The sequence below is a fragment of the Diorhabda sublineata genome, chromosome X, assembly GCF_026230105.1.
Source record: "Diorhabda sublineata isolate icDioSubl1.1 chromosome X, icDioSubl1.1, whole genome shotgun sequence".
NCBI classification, from domain to species: Eukaryota; Metazoa; Arthropoda; class Insecta; order Coleoptera; family Chrysomelidae; genus Diorhabda; species Diorhabda sublineata.
Genome location: NC_079485.1, coordinates 21,858,145 through 21,874,318, shown reverse-complemented (window position 1 = coordinate 21,874,318; position 16,174 = coordinate 21,858,145). Strand labels below are relative to the sequence as shown.

Genomic DNA, 16,174 nt, shown 5'->3' with positions numbered 1-16,174 from the left:
TTCCTGAGTCATTTTTTTCTTGACATAGAACACATTTTTGAGAATTTTATTAACTAATGTTCTCACATTTGGAAAATCATAGTCTTGATACAATTTAATCAAACACGAACCTCTACGGTTCTCTAGGAGCAGACTTTAGAATGTTTTTGCTGAGTATGTCGTTTATAATAGCCCGGCATATCGTCAACAAATATATATATATATATATATATATATATATATATATATATATATATATATAATACAGTTAATAAAAAAACTAGAACAGACAACAATTTTTAAAACTTTCAACATCAATAAATTTATAAACGACGAACATCCGGCTTAAAATGATTCTTTAACACCAGTTTCGGGAACTAATGTCTTGATTAATAGCCAAGGAAGTAAGCTTATTACAAAAAATTAACATGAGTTACATGAAGAAAAATCTAGATTATTCTTAAAATTAAGACGTAAAAAGATCATTCAACATAATAAAATTATTGTAATTTTGAGTTTAATAAATTTTTAAATACATATTTTCGGACATCGAAAATATAACTCATGCTGTATAGCAACAAAAATTACAAATACTCATCGGAATTTCTAGTATTCAAGTTTAATCAAAAATCAATATGTTTAATTATTTCGTAAACATTTTGTATTTTGTTTGTATATATTTTAATAAATAGAGCTATGATGAAGTAATGCATAAAATTCATAAAAGGTACAAAGTTTCTTTAAAAAAATGGTAAAATAAGAGAATTAAAAAACTAAATAAAATTGATTTTGGATTCATAAAAAAAACTGCATAATTAAAACTTAAAGTTACCTAGTAAAAAAATCTCTTTTCATCAATTTTTTCAATTGTTTTGATAAAACTGTTTGTCAGTTTCAGTCTAACAATTAGGATAGTAGTTTACGGCGATAGACATTGGAGCTATAAAGAAGCATATGCTTTATTTAAAAGAACACATTTTGAAAGACCTCCAATTGCTAGAAGCACAGTAGGCAGAATTAATGCAAACTTTAATGAAACAGGTAGCGTGGCAGATGTTCCAAAATCAGGATACCAAGAATAAGCAACGAAGGAAAGTTTGATGTTTTAATTAATTAATCTGGATTCAGATATAACAAACGCAGTGCCTCCAAAAAAATTATTTTTTGGGAAGGAATCGTCGGGGGAAGATTTATCGTTCCTTATTTCTATTGTAGTAATCGAACAGCTCAGCGATATTTGTAATATTTTCATATGACATAGCTTCCGGACCTAATTGCGGCATTTGCGGATCCAAATAATAGGAAAAACTGGGATCCCAGTATTTGGTACCAACAAGATGGAGCACCACCACATTATGGTCTTAATGACTAAGTTGGAATTTCTGGAACCGTTGGCGATATTCATACTGAATATACTGTTTACACCACCACTACACCAACACTAACAATTACACTGTCTTACTGAAGGTAAACTTCAGTCTTTGAAGATGATAACTTGGTTATCGAAACGCGCGTCAGACAGTGTAATCGTGAGTGTTGGTGTAGTGGTAGTGTAAACAGTATATTCATTATGGTCTTAATGTTCGAAGGTTTCTGAATAATCAGTTTAAAGGAATGTGAAATTGGAAGACGTGGGTCAATAGAGTGGTTACCTACTTACATCTTACCCTTCTTGATTTTTGTGGGAACATCGCAAATCTGTAAATCAGGTCCACCATCGTGTAGTGAACAGTACACAGTTTGAACAACTCCTGTAAGAAATAGTTTTGGTTCAATAGACAGTTTAGTTGATTTAAAAGTTATTACTAAAACCTAGTTTATCTTGATTTTTATTGGTTTCCTCCTATTTTTATGTAATTCCTACTCAAATTATTTGTTATTATGACGTATTTCTTTGACTTGTCAAATGACGCGTTTTCACATTTTTTTCGAAAATGAACATTGTACGTTTTATGAATTTTGTGCATTACTTTATAATCCTATATATAGGAGCAAACAATAAACAGAACCGAATTTACGGAAGTACCATCTTATCCTTTAGAATCTTTAGATAAATAGTCCTTCGAATCAGAAAAATATTATTGTAAAGCCAGCTCTGCAGGAGTGGTGGGAACCACTCCTCCGAATGCCTCATAACTTCAGAACAGCTCTCGAGACAGCATACGTCGCGTTAGTCGACCCAGCTCGGTATTTTGTGCCGTTACAAAAATCTTAGTCTATTTGTGTAGTGTATTGCGTACGAAAAATTTGTGAATTTGACTGACTACCAAAAAGGAAATTGCTCTTATACAAGCCCAACACCCCATTTGTCAGAATTAAACTGGAATTCCAAATTTGTAAGGTATGTGAGATTTGATTTAGTGACCTTAAGCCACGTAGAAACTACCTAATACAGGTAGACTGATGATAGGTACATCGTTTTTTACCTGGATTTTCAATTGTTACGTTATATATAAAAGCACAGATATTCCAATGCATTCCAAGATATTTTATAATTGACAACTTAGCCAATTATACAATAGTTATGTAATTATAAACAGTTATATTTATTTAATGTAGTATGTTTATAGTAAAATATTCGGCATACCAAACGAAACTAGTTTTTTCAGGAATTCGTTAAGAAATAGGAAGTGATAACATTTCATATTAAATTTCAAGGATTTACTAATGAGTAGGTACCTAGATTGTTTGAAATTATTTAAATAAGTTTTTTCTAAATAACACCAGCTACATTTATTGACTTTTTCTTTACGTTACCGCAAAGTCATATTTAAAGAACTTAACAGTACTAATTTGCTTTCCTTAGGTATAATCTAATATTTTTAGTATAAAAATCTTATACACATTTTACATTTTATGTACTAGTCTTCGATGTTAAGGTATGTGCTAAAAGGAGTTTATTATTATCTGTAAGATATATTATATGGAAGATAAAATAATCAATCCATCTCTTTATGTAGAAATTGAACTAAAAATATAACGACGTATGAATAGCTAGAAAAATGAAATCTAGAGATGAGATTGTTTAATTGTTTAATTTCAACTTAATTTTCTATTGCTATTATAAATTTCGTGTAATTAACAATTGTTTTAATTAATAACTACAGTTTCGTATAAAACAAAAAATAATGTAGATATGTTACATGAAACAACAGTTCCGTTTCTGCTTTTGGCGGCATATTTCAAATTCAAATTAGAAACAATTCAATGTAGTTGTATCAATTCGAACGATTGTAATCGTTTTGGTCGATACAACTTCAATGAGCTATTTCGAAAAATAACTGAACTAAAGTTGGTATTGAATATCAGAAATGAAACAAAACAAATGACAGTTTTCTACTACATTCGAAAGACCATAAAAGAATCTATTGTGTCCACCTTTATTGCTGCGAGACTGGGGGTCCTTAATGCTTATAGCTAATCTATTAATTTTTCTTTTCTTGGAAAGTTCATAATATGGGATGACTCTTGCAGCCAGATATCTTCGTTTTCCATTTCATACGCTCCCAGATGTAGTGCTCTGGAATGTTTCACACTTCGAGAGGTTTCATTCTCTGCGCAACAGAATCTGCAGGCTGCATTATATGCTAAGTTTAACGTCTTCAGGTGTCCGTTGAGGCGATACTGCCATAGATAAATACATAGTTACTACAAATTTACCATTATACCGGTTTTTTGTATATTCTTGAGTTTTTCTATGCTATTTTGAATAAGAAATCACCATATTTTAATCTTTCATCTAAACCTTTCAAAACTCTCTTAATTTTTTCACATATTGAATAAAACTATATTTAATATAATATTTAACAAGTTAGTTTGCATTTAAAACGTATTATTGTTATCACAAAAAAGAAATTTATAGTTGTTACTTGTTTTTTATTTCGATAGTCCTATTAGAAGGTCTGGTACTTCACCCACAGATTAAAAAGTTGAGGGTTAAGGCACAAGAGCATTTTCGGTAACACAAAAAAAAAAGAAAAATACAGTATACTCCTTACACGGCAATTACATGTGTGGAAATTCAAATGCCTACATTAAACTTATCCCTGTATTTGAATAGCAGTCTTCTTCGTCTATTTACTCTAATAGGCCTAATGGAGTACTCGCAAATATATTTACAAATACTACGAACCCCGTCCCATTTCAGTTGGCCCAATTGAAAAAAATTACTAATTATTGCTTTTTTAGCTATTAAAAATCGGCAAATTATTTCGTTTTGAGCACTTTATATTTTCTATAAACATTTTAGATACTTTCACAGGAGTTACAAGTCTTAACATATGTTATAATTACAAACCAAAAAAAATGTAATCAGAGAAACTTAAATATTAAACATACTTTCAAAAGTTACCATTGCGTAACATCCCCTTTATTTTTAATAATAGCCGTAATTCTTTGAGGCATGGTGTTTATTAAATTCTGGCAGTATTCGGGAGTAAAATCATTCCAAATTTCTTGTAGTCTTTCTTTCAATTCCATGATAGTTCTAGCTGGATTTGCACGCAACTGCTTTTTCATTTCATTGTATCAAAGTGTTTCTATTGGTGATAAATCTGGACTACTTGAAACCCACTCTAAAAGTGGAATATTGTTTGAGAACCGTTTTAAGACCTTTTTTGACTTATGGCATGCTGCTCCATCTTGCTGAAAAATAAGGCTTTCCTAGCGGTTAAAGTTACTTCTCTTGTTGGCAACAATGATTCTTCTAAAATATCCAGGTACTTTTCAGTATTGACAATTCCATTTATGAAATGCAGTTTTCCCACTCCTCTTGCAGATATCGAGCCCCACACTATCACAGATGCCGGAAATTTTACTTTCCGCTTCAAAAAATTTCGATGAAAAGCTTCATTTTTTTGTCGAATAACTCTACTTCGATCGTCACCCACGCAAACTTCAAAACGAGGCTCATCACTCCAATGTATACAGCTCCACTGTTCAAAATTCCAATTTTTATGCCCTTTGGCCCATTTAAGTCTATTTTTCTTTTGGATTTGAGTCAATAATGGCTTTTCCTTGGCCCATGTAAAGAAAATTTAAATTTAGAAAAACATGCATTAAACTGTATGTCTAAAATCCAAATTTTTGAGCCTCTCTGTGACATGTGGATCTTAAAACCCGCCTACCCACTGCATTACTCCAAAGTACACTTAATTGACCATAGTTAGCACTTCTGTTTTGTTGAATTATTCTTTTCAACGCTCGTTTATCTTTGTCTGACAATTTCGATTTTCTTACGTACCGGCATTTAGGGACAATTGAACCATTTGCTTTGCTTTATACAAGCAAATACATTTATATTTCGAATTTTTTCATCAATAACTTTTCCTCTACCAATTTTAAAAATTATACTCACCTTATTACTTCAAAAATCTATCTGTTACTTAAAAAAAAACATTTTAAAAACATTTTGTGAAAATATGACTTACACAGCCTACTTTATTATTTGCGTATTTTAGACCTAATGAAACTTTGAACACAATTTTGGAAACAATGAACCCTTGTATATGCATAAAAAATTATCATCAACAAGGTCTATCTATTTCCATCATATTAAATATCATTCAAAATATTTGACAATATTCATCCAAAACCTATTTTAGACGTAAAACTAAAAGTTTGAAACATTTTACTAACAGCTACTTTTTGGCATTTAAAAAAAAGTTTAATAATTTCGAATTTTTCTAAGTGGGCTAACTGAAACGAGATGGGGCTCGTATTATATCTACCTTAAATTTTTTTCTGATGTTTAAATCTTTTATTGAAGTGTTGCTTGTGGTGGAAACCAAAAGTTATCGGTGGAGTTAGCTTTGAGAAATTTTGAGAAAATCTGAATCTTAAGTTTAGCTGTTGACGTTTCATACCAGTACATCTCAAATTTGAGAAAAAATTAATTTTCCTTATTAGAACAAATTTTAATTTTATTTTATTCTTATTTTGATGTTCATGATGTAGACGATCTATTGATTAATATAAATACGCAAATTGTCAGTGTGAATATCATATTTTGATAACGACTTAAAGAAAAATCGAAACGTCAAAAGTTTTCTTTCTTTTAAAAACTATCGAAAAAAAACTAATTTTAAAACAGAAGAGACTTAAAATCAAGAACATTTCCTTCATCTATTTTTGTTCATGGCTGCTTCACGCCAGTTCTCTATTCCTATTCTTTCTAAATCTTCTCTTGATGCTTCTATGTATTTTTTCCGTTGACGCCCTCTTTTCTTTTTGCTCCTTATTCCCTTAACAAGGATCTTTTCACCCAACTATTTTCGTCCATTCTGGCTATATGCCCCATCCAACGGAGTCTTTTTGCTCTGACCAAATATCCCATATCAGCTTGACGATACAGTGCTTTGATCTCTGCGTTTGTTCTTTTCCATTTATTTTGTTGCCGCACTCCTCCGAAAATCATCTTTAGTACCTTTTTCACCCATATCTTCACTTTGTTTTCTTCTTTTTTTGTCAAATATTAATTGACATCTATATTTGATATTTATCATAATAATTTTAGGATCGATCTTATAAAATATATGAATAATGTTATGTATCTTACAGACAAACTTTTTCAATTAATTCAGATTCAGATAAATTACACAAAAAAGTGCTTATGAAAAAATAAACAAGTAGCAAAAGAAAACCCAATTCCAGTAGATATTGAGTTGTGAAAGGAAAGAGCGAGACAAAATAGTAAATAGTGTATGAAGCATGGACAGCCAGAGGTGCACCAAGAAAAACATGACATAATGAAGTCGGATATACTCCAGCAGTGGGAAGAATACGATTGCACCTCACTGGATAAAATCTCAGACTTCTAATGGAATAAGTCTATTGCAAACAAAAAATGAAGTAAATAGAGAAAGGTTCCAAATGAGGTCGGCAAATGGCCTTAAAAATAGCAGAATCTAGAGAAATGAAGACAAATTAAGGAATAGAGACACATAAGAACAGTTAGAAGTTACATAATGATAAGGCAAGTAATCATAATCTGTTCTATCGGAGTTACAAATAGAAACTAACCACATAACCATGACAATGATACAATGAGAACTACAATCTTCAATCCAATAACATGATCATTATCACTTGCGCTCTTGCAAAGTGGTAATCAGCCACATTTGAAGTTCAATTGGATGCCAGCTTTCTAACTGAACTATATTTACAAATAAATCTAGGGGTTGGAGGTGATGAAACGGTTACTAATGATCTGTTTGTTTTCTTGCCGTGGTCCAGCAATGATCTCCATGATTTCTTAGCCCTGATCTAGCACCTGTATGAAGATAAATAACATCATTATTTATTTATACGATTTATAATTGTTTCTACTAGGAAGTAATAAAGGATTCGAACGTTCGAGAATTGGATATAACTAATGGAACGGAGTAGGTAATAGACAAACTACTATTTTTTGGGTATAGTACGAAAGTGATTATTGCGCCACAATAATTAATTGACGGAATAGGAAAAATATTTTACGATAAATGTAACAGGCTATTTGATATGCTACATTCCTTCTTTTCTTTATTAATTTCTTATAAACTTAACAGTATAAGAAGAAAAAAGGTGAAGTTCAAAAAGATAGAACATTGATGTTAACGAGACACTGTTTTTTTCAATTAAAGCTACAACTTTGAAGTTATCAATAAAGGTTACCTAAAATTGAAATTGGAAGCAAAATGCAGTTAATTATAAAAATTCATATAAGAAGAGCATACTGCCATTAGCAGTAGGTTAATAGAAAATTAACCAAAAAGTGCCTCAAAAAATTATCAGTACGATAACAAAAATTAATAAGAATGGTAGCTTCTATTGAAATATGAATTGATAAACACTAAACAAAATCTTGAAGAAAAAAATTAGAAAATGAGCAATAATTCAACAATAAGATAAGATGAAGAAAAAAGCTTGAGATTATTCGCAAATGGTAATTAATACCTGCTTACAAAACATGAAATTTTTATTTACTAAAAATAAGCAATAGTAATGACCCCATGTGAGAAACCACAAAAGCTAAGAATAATGATTATACTTATATATCGAAGAAAACTGTGTCAATGTAAAAATACGTGATACTTGCCAAGCTTTCAAAAGACAATAGTGCTTTATGGAAACTATGATACAGGATAAGATAATATGACTATCAACTGATATTGGATCCTAACTCAGAACGAGATTTTCATCAGAGTTTCCGAACGTCGTGTTGTATTTTCGTGGGAAATTTTAAATTTGAAATAACCCATAAAAAATTTTTATCACCTCTTCTAGTGTCATATATTGCTTTACAGGTTTTGTTTTTATAGAGCTTTATTCATCTGTCTCACAGAATTCAAGTATTTCCGTATTCCAATATTTACACAACAAACAAGGAGATTTTACACCTACTTTGAATACCGATAAGCTATTTTTAGATCAAACCAAATCGCAATTTCCGAAAAGTGCTTATGTAAACAAAATCAATCTAAAACACTTTCTATAAAGTATCCCACACAAAATCTAAATTAATCAATTGAGTTCTGCAACTTGTCATTGATAGAAGAAAGAATTCTCACAATTTTTTATGATACTTTCGAAAAACATCGACGAGCAGGATAATTTTTTCTACTGGAGGATTATCATAAAGTCATGCTTCTATTTTTAATGTCAAATCAGTTATATTTAAAAGAAAACATATAAAAAGCTGATGGCAGAACGTATTTTATCAAATTATTTTTAATAGTTTATAATTTCAAAATATTTTTGTTTCATTGCTTTTAAATTTACACATACTTTTTCTAGTCAAGGTCAGGATTTGGAAACATAAAAATTTCCCACGATATTTTGTTTTTACAGATACATTATTTAGAAAATAACACCAATAGTAGGTTTTTCCTTGAGAACGTTACGCTGATCGTAAAATAGTAACTAAGGCTTAATGATAATTTTAGATAAACATCCTGAAATATTTTTTTAATAGAGTGCGAAAATTTTGACACAGTCACGTAATCTTTGAGGTTTTTAAATTGAAATGTTATAATATAATTAAATAACTCAATTCACCAACTTGCTTTTTTATTGTTTATCGCAGTCCATAGTAATAATTTCACTTCTATTTATGTTTCGTTTATTCAATATACTGTTGTGTTGAGATGTTAGGGAATTGTGAATTTGTTTATTTATTGCGTGAATGTTTTCTGGATGTTCTGGTATGTAATTAGAGATAATTTGTTCTTCACTTAATTCGAGAGGGTTACGATAATCACGTTTTCCTCTAACGATTTGAAACTGTGTATATTTTAGAGCGCTATGGGTTGAATTGTTATCGCGTAATTCATTACTTGAACAATATTCGCATTTTTATCTTTATTTTTCGGGGTCACTATGGTTTCCTGTAAGGTGGAGTGAAATCTTTAGATAGAAATATTAGAGTTGGGATTTCTAGGTGTACAGTAATGCATTTCAATATTGTGTAAGGAACATAAATTTTGCAGATTTTCGTTTTTGAATATTTTACTGTTTTTTGATGTTAGTTTTCTTGGTATGCCATAATGATTGAAGTATATTATTAATTTATCTATTATTTCGGTGCCCGTTTGTGTATTTAGGGGATAAGCTTGACCTAACTAAAAAAAAAACTATCAATAATTGTTAAAAAGTCGTATTATGTGTTTTGAAAGTGTCTATGTAAATATGATCGATGGGTTCATAGCCTATAGGAGTAGGTTTAAATACTAATTTGTTCTCTGTTATACCTCTATGAGAAGTTTTAGTCTCATGATAAAACTTTATTTTTTCTTGTTGGATGTCATTGTCTGCTACATCTTCCAATATTGTATTGGTTATATATAAAATGAAAGAACCTTTTCTAAAATAGAACTCTTTAATATTAGAGGTTCGAGGTTTTTATTTTTAAAATACATGCAATAAGCCGATTTTCTTTAATTATTTTGTAAATGTCGTTTTCAGAGGGATCATTGGGTAAAAATATATATGATCTTTGTTTATCAAAAATTTTTTCTTTTCTGATTTTTATTATATTGTCATTTGAATATCTAAACACGATTTGATTTGTATATACGTTTAATATATGGGGCTCCTATTATGGGATTTTCTGTATTAGAGTGTATAGTCTCTAATTCGTCACGTTGATTGGAGTCTTTAGCTTTGTCGGGTTTAATTGCTATATCTGATAAAATTTTGATTTTTGGTTCTAGGCTCGCATCTATGGTGAGTAATATTTCGTCTAAATCGGCGGTATCTAGGTAAGGTAGATCATTAGAATCGAAACTTGGAAAAAGGGAAATATTTTCGTCTATGGCGTTCATTTGGATTCTGGAAAGGGCATCAGCATTTGTATTGTTTTTATAAGGCATAAATAAGTCGGTATTTTCTTCTAAATCGGTATTGATTCTTTTTTATACTACGGAGGTAGCGGGAACTTCAATTTTTTGTGAGTTTAAATCTTTTCTATAGTAAAGAGGTATTCAGCAAGTAGGGCTAATTAAATAACCATTGCTAAATAGTCGTGGAAATGATAAAGAATGAATTCTAGTTCTTCTAGTAAATTAAATTCCTTTAGAAAGGGTATTTTGCTTTGTTTTTTGTTTTTGTATAGCAATGTATTAACGGTACATGCTATTAAGGTATGGTTCGAGTGAAATATTTTGTTTGGGAAATTTTTTTCAACTATATATGGTCGTAAGATAAAACTGTGGCATCCGTTATCTATAAGTAATTTTATAGGTGGGGTTGACATTTAAATGTAAGGTAATGTATTCATTTGAAAGCTATTTATGTTTGATACTGATTTGTTTCTGAGGCTGGTGTAGGAAATTTTTTCGTTATCGTTAAGGTCGGAATTATCATTCGTTATTTCGTTTGAATTATTGAAATATTGATAATTGTAATTATCCTCTGGAAAATAAGGATTCGGATCGTTAACAGAATTTTCATAAGGGTTTTCTTATAAGTTGTCTCCATCGTTGACATTGGTAATTTCAGTAGATGTAAATTGATGTCTACGGGGGTAAGCGAAAAATAGATTTTGTCTAGGAAGTTTTTTGTCTGAAGAGAAGGTATTCTACTAGTTGTAGACATTGGTCCCAAAATTTGTTGATTTGTAAGGAAATGCTGGTTCACGGGTCTTGACTGAATATTAATTGGTGGGCTTGGGAATCTTGGAGGTGTTTCTAGATTCGTATTGTGGTTTGGTTCACTGAAAGAATTGGGTTTGTTATGCAATTGAGTGCGGGGATAGAAATTAGAAAGATGTAATATATGTTCCCTGGGTTGTTGATGCATAATCTTTGGTTTTATATTTGTTTGATTGGAAAAAGGCTTATTAATATGGGAACGTGAAGTAATTTGTTGTTCAATCAAACTATGATTGAAAACAAGACTGTTTGCGTCTTCTAGAGTTTTGAGGGGTAGAAACATATGCCAACAAAACAGTGAGGGCTATTGATTCGGCTTGTTCCATTAAAGCAATTTTGTTTGGAATGCTAACGTATTATCGGTCTGTATTTTAATAGAAATTTTAGATAATAATATTTTTAATCTATCAATAAATTTTGTTTTTTTAAAAACAATTTATTTAGCAAACTGAGGATTTAATAATTTAAAGGTACAAGTGTTTACACCAATCTGGCGTACTAGGCGAATATCAAATTGAATGAACTAAGAATTTAATGTTACAAGTGATTACACCAATCTGACTGGCGTACTAGGCGAATATCAAATTAAATGAACTAAGAATTTAATGTTACAAGTGATTACATCAATCTGACTGACGTACTAGACGAATATCAAATTAAATGAACTAAGAATTTAATGTTACAAGTGATTACATCAATCTGACTGACGTACTAGACGAATATCAAATTAAATGAACTAAGATTTTAATGTTATAAGTGATTACACCAATCTGACTGGCGTACTAGGCGAATATCAAATTGAATGAACTAACAATTTAATGTTACAAGTGATTACACCAATCTGACTGGCGTACTAGGCGAATATCAAATTAAATGAACTAAGAATTTAATGTTACAAGTGATTACATCAATCTGACTGACGTACTAGACGAATATCAAATTAAATGAACTAAGAATTTAATGTTACAAGTGATTACATCAATCTGACTGACGTACTAGACGAATATCAAATTAAATGAACTAAGATTTTAATGTTATAAGTGATTACACCAATCTGACTGGCGTACTAGGCGAATATCAAATTGAATGAACTAACAATTTAATGTTACAAGTGATTACACCAATCTGACTGGCGTACTAGGCGAATATCAAATTAAATGAACTAAGAATTTAATGTTACAAGTGATTACATCAATCTGACTGACGTACTAGACGAATATCAAATTAAATGAACTAAGATTTTAATGTTATAAGTGATTACACCAATCTGACTGGCGTACTAGGCGAATATCAAATTGAATGAACTAAGAATTTAATGTTACAAGTGATTACACCAATCTGACTCGAGTACTAGACGAATATCAAATTGAATGAACTAAGAACTTAATGTTACAAGTGATTACATCAATCTGACTGACGTACTAGACGAATATCAAATTGAATGAACTAAGAATTTAATGTTACAAGTGATTACATCAATCTGACTGACGTACTAGACGAATATCAAATTAAATGAACTAAGATTTTAATGTTATAAGTGATTACACCAATCTGACTGGCGTACTAGGCGAATATCAAATTGAATGAACTAAGAATTTAATGTTACAAGTGATTACATCAATCTGACTGACGTACTAGACGAATATCAAATTAAATGAACTAAGATTTTAATGTTATAAGTGATTACACCAATCTGACTGGCGTACTAGGCGAATATCAAATTGAATGAACTAACAATTTAATGTTACAAGTGATTACACCAATCTGACTGGCGTACTAGGCGAATATCAAATTAAATGAACTAAGAATTTAATGTTACAAGTGATTACATCAATCTGACTGACGTACTAGACGAATATCAAATTAAATGAACTAAGATTTTAATGTTATAAGTGATTACACCAATCTGACTGGCGTACTAGGCGAATATCAAATTGAATGAACTAAGAATTTAATGTTACAAGTGATTACACCAATCTGACTCGAGTACTAGACGAATATCAAATTGAATGAACTAAGAACTTAATGTTACAAGTGATTACATCAATCTGACTGACGTACTAGACGAATATCAAATTGAATGAACTAAGAATTTAATGTTACAAGTGATTACATCAATCTGACTGACGTACTAGACGAATATCAAATTAAATGAACTAAGATTTTAATGTTATAAGTGATTACACCAATCTGACTGGCGTACTAGGCGAATATCAAATTGAATGAACTAACAATTTAATGTTACAAGTGATTACACCAATCTGACTGGCGTACTAGGCGAATATCAAATTGAATGAACTAAGAATTTAATGTTACAAGTGATTACACCAATCTGACTGGCGTACTAGGCGAATATCAAATTAAATGAACTAAGAATTTAATGTTGCAAGTGATTACATCAATCTGACTGACGTACTAGACGAATATCAAATTGAATGAACTAAGAACTTAATGTTACAAGTGATTACACCAATCTGACTGGCCTACTCGGCGAATATCAAATTAAATGAACTAAGAATTTAATGTTACAAGTGATTACATCAATCTGACTGACGTACTAGACGAATATCAAATTAAATGAACTAAGATTTTAATGTTATAAGTGATTACACCAATCTGACTGGCGTACTAGACGAATATCAAATTGAATGAACTAAGAACTTAATGTTACAAGTGATTACACCAATCTGACTGGCCTACTCGGCGAATATCAAATTAAATGAACTAAGAATTTAATGTTACAAGTGATTACATCAATCTGACTGACGTACTAGACGAATATCAAATTGAATGAACTAAGAATTTAATGTTACAAGTGATTACATCAATCTGACTGACGTACTAGACGAATATCAAATTGAATGAACTAAGAATTTAATGTTACAAGTGATTACATCAATCTGACTGGCGTACTAGGCGAATATCAAATTAAATGAACTAAGATTTTAATGTTACAAGTGATTACATCAATCTGACTGACGTACTAGACGAATATCAAATTGAATGAACTAAGAATTTAATGTTACAAGTGATTACATCAATCTGACTGACGTACTAGACGAATATCAAATTAAATGAACTAAGAATTTAATGTTACAAGTGATTACATCAATCTGACTGACGTACTAGACGAATATCAAATTGAATGAACTAAGATTTTAATGTTACAAGTGATTACATCAATCTGACTGACGTACTAGACGAATATCAAATTGAATGAACTAAGAATTTAATGTTACAAGTGATTACATCAATCTGACTGACGTACTAGACGAATATCAAATTGAATGAACTAAGAATTTAATGTTACAAGTGATTACATCAATCTGACTGACGTACTAGACGAATATCAAATTGAATGAACTAAGATTTTAATGTTACAAGTGATTACATCAATCTGACTGACGTACTAGACGAATATCAAATTGAATGAACTAAGAATTTAATGTTACAAGTGATTACATCAATCTGACTGACGTACTAGACGAATATCAAATTGAATGAACTAAGAATTTAATGTTACAAGTGATTACATCAATCTGACTGGCGTACTAGGCGAATATCAAATTAAATGAACTAAGAATTTAATGTTACAAGTGATTACATCAATCTGACTGACGTACTAGACGAATATCAAATTGAATGAACTAAGAATTTAATGTTACAAGTGATTACACCAATCTGACTGGCGTACTAGGCGAATATCAAATTAAATGAACTAAGAATTTAATGTTACAAGTGATTACATCAATCTGACTGACGTACTAGACGAATATCAAATTGAATGAACTAAGAATTTAATGTTACAAGTGATTACACCAATCTGACTGGCGTACTAGGCGAATATCAAATTAAATGAACTAAGAATTTAATGTTACAAGTGATTACACCAATCTGACTGGCGTACTAGGCGAATATCAAATTAAATGAACTAAGAATTTAATGTTACAAGTGATTACATCAATCTGACTGACGTACTAGACGAATATCAAATTGAATGAACTAAGAACTTAATGTTACAAGTGATTACACCAATCTGACTGGCCTACTCGGCGAATATCAAATTAAATGAACTAAGAATTTAATGTTACAAGTGATTACATCAATCTGACTGACGTACTAGACGAATATCAAATTAAATGAACTAAGAATTTAATGTTACAAGTGATTACATCAATCTGACTGACGTACTAGACGAATATCAAATTGAATCAACTAAGAATTTAATGTTACAAGTGATTACATCAATCTGACTGGCGTACTAGGCGAATATCAAATTAAATGAACTAAGAATTTAATGTTACAAGTGATTACATCAATCTGACTGACGTACTAGACGAATATCAAATTGAATGAACTAAGAATTTAATGTTACAAGTGATTACACCAATCTGACTGGCGTACTAGGCGAATATCAAATTAAATGAACTAAGAATTTAATGTTACAAGTGATTACATCAATCTGACTGACGTACTAGACGATTATCAAATTGAATGAACTAAGAATTTAATGTTACAAGTGATTACACCAATCTGACTCGCGTACTAGGCGAATATCAAATTGAATGAACTAAGAACTTAATGTTACAAGTGATTACACCAATCTGACTCGAGTACTAGACGAATATCAAATTGAATGAACTAAGAACTTAATGTTACAAGTGATTACAACAATCTGACTGGCCTACTCGGCGAATATCAAATTAAATGAACTAAGAATTTAATGTTACAAGTGATTACATCAATCTGACTGACGTACTAGACGAATATCAAATTAAATGAACTAAGAATTTAATGTTACAAGTGATTACATCAATCTGACTGACGTACTAGACGAATATCAAATTGAATGAACTAAGAACTTAATGTTACAAGTGATTACAACAATCTGACTGGCCTACTCGGCGAATATCAAATTAAATGAACTAAGAACTTAATGTTACAAGTGATTACACCAATCTGACTGGCCTACTCGGCGAATATCAAATTAAATGAACTAAGAATTTAATGTTACAAGTGATTACATCAATCTGACTGGCGTACTAGGCGAATATCAAATTAAATGA

General features: G+C 30.5%; 1 protein-coding gene across 1 annotated transcript in view; it reads left to right on the top strand.

Moving 5' to 3' along the window:
- Positions 1 to 2,119: 2,119 nt before the first annotated feature.
- LOC130451429 (uncharacterized) overlaps positions 2,120 to 16,174 on the top strand; it is an 84,112-nt gene continuing 70,057 nt past the window's right edge. Inside the window, exon 1 of the mRNA XM_056790437.1 lies at positions 2,120 to 2,320. The gene's annotated coding sequence lies outside the window, so the exon portion shown is untranslated. The remainder of the gene's footprint in view (positions 2,321 to 16,174) is intronic.